This window comes from Dermochelys coriacea, chromosome 8, assembly GCF_009764565.3.
Source record: "Dermochelys coriacea isolate rDerCor1 chromosome 8, rDerCor1.pri.v4, whole genome shotgun sequence".
NCBI classification, from domain to species: Eukaryota; Metazoa; Chordata; order Testudines; family Dermochelyidae; genus Dermochelys; species Dermochelys coriacea.
Window position 1 is genome coordinate 41938544 of NC_050075.1, and position 7376 is coordinate 41945919.

General features: G+C 45.8%; 1 long non-coding RNA gene across 1 annotated transcript; it reads right to left on the reverse strand.

Moving 5' to 3' along the window:
- Nucleotides 1-525: 525 nt before the first annotated feature.
- LOC122461237 lies at nucleotides 526-4496 on the reverse strand. The gene is made up of 3 exons (XR_006283086.1): nucleotides 3468-4496; nucleotides 1594-3130; nucleotides 526-953 (listed from the first exon to the last, which is right to left on the reverse strand). It is a non-coding gene; the product is annotated as an uncharacterized LOC122461237 (long non-coding RNA).
- Nucleotides 4497-7376: the final 2880 nt, after the last annotated feature.

Consider the following 7376-nt stretch of genomic DNA (forward strand, 5'->3'; position numbering starts at 1 on the left):
TGAACTTCCTTTTGATTGTTTTAAACCTGATGCCTATTAAAACCTCCTCCTCTGACCCCACATCAACCCATCCCACACCTAGTGGCCCACCAATTTGCTATCAATTCCTTCTCTGCACCATCCACTGGCTCCCGCTTCTCTATCACAGCCAAGACTGATCTCCCCACAAACTTGCACCAAAATAATCCAAAAGCTTTTAATTTACATCTTCCCACAGTGACCTGTTATTTCGTGGCAGGTCACTGTGGGAACATTCATATTTCAAAAGAAAAGTGTCTTGTTAGAATTTGCTGAAGTTGATCAAAAAGGTGTGAACTGAAACGGACAGGCTATTTCGCTGCAAGTTTGTGTGAAGAAACAAAAGTCACATAAACTAGGTTAAGTCTGCTGTCATTGCCTTCAAGTTCATCTGAGCTGGGCTTGACTGCCCTGGAGACAACCACTAGGATGTGTGGTCATCACTTGCCTGCTAAGTGAGTGCTAAGTGGATGTACAATCCTACCAAACCAGAATGGAAACATCCGAATGCATCCGATGAAGTGAGCTGTAGCTCACGAAAGCTTATGCTCTAATAAATTTGTTAGTCTCTAAGGTGCCACAAGTACTCCTTTTCTTTTTGAGAATGGAAACAGTTCACATGCCCTGTACACAGAGGCATGTAAGCAAACCAGATTTCAGCCATATGGACTCAAATAGAGGTAGAAGGGTGCCCTGCAGGCAGCCGGAGCATCCTCATCAGCCAACTCCTTTGAGGGACCTTATTGTCACTTGGTGGTAAATGCAAGTACCCCCAAGTTACCCTCCTTACGTATTTCTCCTATACACAGACTTGTAGCCATTTAACCATATGTTGTTAAACCAGTGTGACTGCTTGTTTTACAGGGGGGAGTGGAAAATTAAGGAATTTCCACTGGTTTCACTGTGAATTTCTCCAGTCCATGTCCAGAATTGCTCTAACTCTAGATCCAGCACCAGGTGACTGTGCTGTAGCAAATCAGCATCAATGGGGGTGGTGCATTTCTCAGGATTATTTTTATAGCACTAAATGTGCAGATCGAATATAAGACAAGGTCCCTCCCCCAGAGAACTCACAGACAGATGCACAGATCCTGGGCTGGACCTGACGGGTTCACAGTGCAGCTCAGGACCTCGGTGCAAAAGTGGCTGGAGTCAGTGAGTACTGAGCTGGTCCCCAGGCACAACCCAGAGCACCCCTGCCTGAAAATCTAGGCTTAACTCTGCCACACTATTTAGCAGAAATACTGGGGTGCTGAGAAACCGTCCACTAAAATTAAAAGACATAGCATGGACACAGATATGAGGTGGCATGATTAAGGCATACAAAACAATGAATGGTATAAAGAAGATAGACCCTGCATTTCTAGTTCCCCTTTTAAACTGCAGACCTCATTGCCATAAGAGACCAAAAGCTTACAAGGAATATAAAAGGACTGGATATTAACATAAATCTTAAGAACATCTAAAATTACATTATACAGGTTTAAAATGGCTAAGGGATAAAATGCCTCGTGTTTCAGGATATAAGCCAACCACTAACTGGGAGCGCTAGGAAGAAACTTCCCCTATAGGAACCAATACCACCTTCTTTTATCACACCTGGTTATACAGCAATTGTCTCAGTTTCCTCTTCCAACTCTGCCTTGACTTCTCTCTCACCTGGTTGAATAGTCTAACTTATCTCTGCCTCTAAGTTAGGAAAACACCAGCCCTTCTAGAGCAAACAAGTTCAGTGAGAGTCCAAACACCAAGAGCTCCAGTAAGTCAACTGCACCTGCATGGAGCCACAGCCTTCCCTCAGGTCTCAGCTATCTCCCACCCTGACCCACAAAGCCCTCCACAACAGCATGACAGGAAGCAGATGCTCACCCTAGGCTTCCTTCAAGCCCTGTGCCAATGTTCAGCATCGATTTCTTCACCCTCTGAAAAGCTCTCTGAACAAACTCTCTGGTAAATGAACTCCCTTGTCCTGGGGTTCCTCCCTCCCAAGCCACCTTTAGCCACGGCCTCCACTCTGTCCCAGAGACCCACCAGCCATTTCCGTGTTCTCCATGTTTCTTTCTTTCTCTCTGTGGCAAGGCCCATACAAGTCTGATCTCAGAGATCGTAAGGCCAGAAGAGACCACTATGAGCATCTACTCCAAGCACAACACAAGCCGTCCATCCCCCCACCCTGGGCAATACAGAACTCTTTTATTTCCCTTTCCCAGCATACACTGCAGCCCCACTACAATTCCCATGTGCCCATGTCCCTCCCCCTTTTCCCGACTGCCAGTCCCACAATCCCTTCGTTCTCGAGAAGGGTTGTGTCAAACCATACATTTGCTGTACATGGGGCCAGAGCGCTTTGGTAAAGGTGACATGTCCCATTTCATGTTCCTTGCACCTTCCTCTGAAGCAGCTGGTACTGGCCCCGCCTGGAGACAGGATCCTGAACTAGATGGATCCTTTTGTGCTCTAGTCTCCTGACTCCCACGCTAATGCCCTAAACATTGGACCATCCCTCCTCCTTCTTCCTGCCACTGATCCTCCACCATCTTTTCTGCACCATCCTCCCTCCATCATGCCCATCTCTCCTCTTTCCCTTTATCATATCCCTTTCTAATCAGTCCAGCCACTCTCACTATAGGATCTTTTTGCACATGCCTATTGCCTTCAACTCTTGCTGTTGGCCTCCCCAACCTCTTCATGGGATGATTCTCCATGGCTGACTGGTGCCAGCACTTACTACATTCACCCCCACAGGTCCTTGTCCTCCTTGCACTTGGTTCAGATGCTGTCCTCTGCTTGGATTCCCTTCCCTCCATTCCCAGGAATCACATGCAGGAAGAGATCTCACAGCCTCTTGTCTCTGCTGTGAGAGCACCTCACTAGATCACTGAGTTTAATTTGTAGAGCAGAAGCTGCTGGAGGAATTGGCTCAGTGACAGGAGAGCACTCACACTTAAAAGCAGTGTTTGCAAATCTTTCCTAGTCCCTGAGTTACTTAGAGCTGAGGCCCAGCTACACTAGTGTAAAGCAGAGTTTACAATTCAGGCCTCAGCACCATTTAAATGATGTGAGAGAGGCTCTAACACAGATTGGTGAGCCCGTGGGGATGGGAGGAATCGTCCTAATAGAATAAAATATTAGGGTTGGAAGGGACCTCGGGAGATCATCTAGTCCAACCCCCTGCTCAAAGCAGGACCAATCCCCAATTTTTGCCCAAGATCCTTAAATGGCCCCCTCAAGGATTGAACTCACAACCCTGGGTTTAGCAGGCCAATGCTCAAACTACTGAGCTATCCCTCCCCCCCAAGGGGGACTTAACGTAGTTTATGTGACTTTTGTTTCTTCACACAAACTTGCAGCGAAATAGCCTGTCCGTTTCAGTTCACACCTTTTTGATCAACTTCAGCAAATTCTAACAAGACACTTTTCTTTTGAAATATGAATGTTCCCACAGTGACCTGCCAATTCTTTGATACCAAAAAATTCCCCGAGATTCCATTTTGTATTCCTACCCCCCAGTTCGGTGTCTCTGGCTTCCTTCTGGAATAAGCAGGAGTCATTTCACCAACTGTAAGCCGCAGGTCATTTACCATTAAACATTGTAAGTCACATGACCAGACCTGAGAGTAAAATAAGGTATGGCCACAAAGTAGGCTAGATCTGGAGTCTGGGCACTAAGGTCGAATGAAGTGATTGTGTCTCTAATGTAGAAATAATGCAAGTGAGCATGTGCAGTATAAGGATAAGGAACAGTCAAGCAGCGCCAGTCTGGGCTAGCTTGGGGCTACTTCTCCTGGTAGCTAAGGATGAGGGAATGTTTGATGATGAGCATGCTCAGCAGAGGTTAAAAATAGATAGTACAAAAGAAAGTTTGAATAGGACAGTATAAAAGGGAGACGATCAGCAGACAAAGTCATGAGCCAACGAGAAGAGCTGCTGGAAGGACTGCTAGGTAGAGAAAAGGAGAGAGAGAATTTCAAAGGAACATTCTAAACTGGCAGGTAACCAGAGCTGACCCAGCAGCAGCTGACAACACAGTGGAATCAATAGTGTAGGCCTGTTAGTTTTAATTATAGTAGAGCATAAGTGTAGTTTAGTATTAGTAGGTATATGCTTAAGATGTGTGTATGTGTTTTCATTGTAATTTACCTATGTAAAATGTAAAGTGTAAATTAAGAACTGCTGTCAGTGATCTGTCACAGACTGGCCATCTGTGGCAGAGTGCATCATTTAGACTAGAGGTGGGCAAACTACAGCCCACGGGACCGTCCTGCGCGGCCCTTGAGCTCCCAGCTGGAGAGCTTAGCCCCCCTCCCCCGCAGCTTCAGCTCACCGTGCCGCCAGCACTCTGGGTGGTGGGGCTACGAGCTCCTGCGAGAGCCGCTGGTGTTGTATATTAAATTGCTCCCCATAGGAATGCACTACTTACAGCTGCCTGTCCTGGTGCTCTGAACAGGGAGCAGGGGGGGCGGGGGGTAAGTCTTGGATAGGGGGCAGGGGATCCCGGGCAGCAGTCAGGGGATGATAAGGGGGCAGGGAGCGGGGGGGGGGGGGAGTCTTGGATAGGGGGCAGGGGATCCCGGGCGGCAGTCAGGGGACAGAGAGCAGGGGGCGGTTGGATAGCCATGGGAGTCCTGGGGGTCCTGTCAGGGGGCGGGTGTGTGGTTAGCGGTCAGGGCAATGAAGGGACAGGGAGCGGGGGGGGGGGGTCTGGGGGGGGCGGTTAGGGGTGGGGGATCCCGGGAGGGGGAGGTCAGGGGACAAGGAGCAGGGGTGTTGGATGGGTCGGAGGTTCTGAGGGGGACAATCAGGGGGCGGGAAGTGGGAGGGGACAAATAAGAGGGCAGGGGCCAGGCTGTTTGGGGAGGCACAGCCTTCCCTAACGGCCCGCCATACAGTTTCAGAACCCCAATGTGACCCTCAGGCCAAAAAGTTTACACACCCCTGATTTAGACTGTATACTATTGCAATTTAACAACTTTCAGAGTAGCAGCCGTGTTAGTCTGTATTCGCAAAAAGAAAAGGAGCACTTGTGGCACCTTAGAGACTAACAAATTTATTAGAGCTTAGTTTAGTTAAGCAGTTTAGATTCCCTTCAACTTGCAGTAAGGGATTTGTGTCTGATTTTTATTCTTAGAATACCCTGTAGCAGGAATTATTAGTTATCTTAATAAAATCATTTAATCAGAAGGTTATATCTGTGTCCTTTAGTGTTTTCCTTAACGGCCTTGGAAACTCATACCTTGGGAGGCATAGAGTAAGGGGGTGATAAGCAGGTTATTCTAGGGGTGCCCAAATCCAACTTTCAGGATAACATCTCCATTCCCTAGCCTAGGAAGGGCCCTGCCTATGTTACCTGACCAACCAAACCATGTTAGAATCCAATTTGGCTACAATCACATTTAAACTGTGCTTAAGCATGATTTTTAAATGATAATTCCTACAGTATAGAAGGGGTCTAGGACACTCTGGGACGTGTCTGGCACCAAAATGAGGGAGGTTTTTGATGAAAACTGTGAACACCTAAGCAATGGAAGAAAATACTCTATGTTAGTAGTTTAGGGTGACCAACGCTTGCAGGGAAACCCTGCTAGAACTCAGGACCCAGCAAGTCAAATCTTTGAAAGAAATCCCTTAAGTCTCGCCCTTTGTCATTCCTGAGCCTAGTCTCATTCCCATGCTGATCAGAGATTCCAGAAAGGTCCTTTTCATGGGAGAGATTAAACAGCTTTTAGCATGACTAAAGCTTTGCCATTTGCCTTAACCTGCCCAAGACTGGAAGTGCTTTGTGCACAGAGACTGATTTTATGGCCATGGGGCCTGGGATCGCAGCTACAACTGAATGACAGATTTCATTTTAATAGGAAAGAAAAGTGCCAAGGAACTTCTCTATTTTTTTTGAATTTCAGGGAATACAGGAATGACAAATTCTGCTCTTGATGTAATTTGAATAATTTTCCTATCATGTCTTTGATGGTACTTACTATTTGTATGGAGAAAAATAAACAGAATATAGCGCTGAGTGCTCTTTATATATAGGCTCAGAATCTGTCTCCTCCCATCATCATGTACAAAGGCCAGTCTATACTAGCTAAGAATAGCTCATCGCTAACTGTTGCTTGGAATGCATTAAGCTTGCAACAGCTTAGGGCTGCAAACAACAGCCATCCCAAGTGGTAGTTCTACTAGCTGTTTGCAGTGTCTGGCATGAAGCTGTTAGCTTAGCGTTGGCTGCACTAGTGCAGTCTGCAATATTTGGATCCCTGTGATGCATCCGATGAAGTGAGCTGTAGCTCACGAAAGCTTATGCTCAAATAAATTTGTTAGTCTCTAAGGTGCCACAAGTACTCCTTTTCTTTTTGTGAATACAGACTAACACGGCTGCTACTCTGAAACCTAGAAAGTAAGAACGTAGCAATGGCAGACCAGGTGCCAGCTCATGGCGAGTGCCCAGGCCTCACTGAACACTGACAAAAACAGAGTTGGAAACCAGTCTGGCTCACCTGTATGTTAGTATGGTTAAAACAGATATTAGAGTTATGAGAATGTGTTTAGTTTATACTTTATGAAATGCTTGTAGAATGCTGCATGTATTATTTCACTTATAATATCTGTATCCCATGTTATAAGGTAATATTTTAGTATTTGTTCTGTAACTATGAAAGCGTTTGCTATGAAACTGGGATACCCTCACCACCATCAGGAGAGAAGCATTACCAAAGTGTGAAATACTAGTGTACCACAAGAAGTGTCATCTCCTGACCAACAAAAGATCTACAGACACAAGACAAGCCACTGTGGTACACCAGTGGACAAAAAACTTGTTGATTTCTTCCCCCCACACCCATGAAGTGGTGACGTGCACAAATGTTTGTCCCATCAGTTTGAACTCGGGGGCAAAGGGAATAAATATGCTGTTTGGACTCTGAGGAGCAAAGATTCCTAAACATAAGCAAAGAACATATAAAGCTTGCATATTATAGCAGCTATCATAATCTTTTGGCACCTGCTTTAACCCTGTAAATAACTCTTATTTCTTTTAATAAACCTTTTGGTAGTTTATTACAGGATTGACTACAAACATTGTCTTTAGTGAGAAATCTAGGGTGCACTTGACCTGGGCTAAGTGAGTGGTACTTTGGGACTTGTATAACCTGAATATTGCTAGGTTTCAGAGTAGCAGCCGTTTTAGTCTGTATTCGCAAAAAGAAAAGGAGTACTTGTGGCACCTTAGAGACTAACAAATTTATTAGAGCATAAACTTTCGTGAGCTACAGCTCACTTCATCAGATGCATCGGATGCTGTAGCTCACGAAAGCTTATGCTCTAATAAATTTGTTAGTCTCTAAGGTGCCACAAGTACTCCT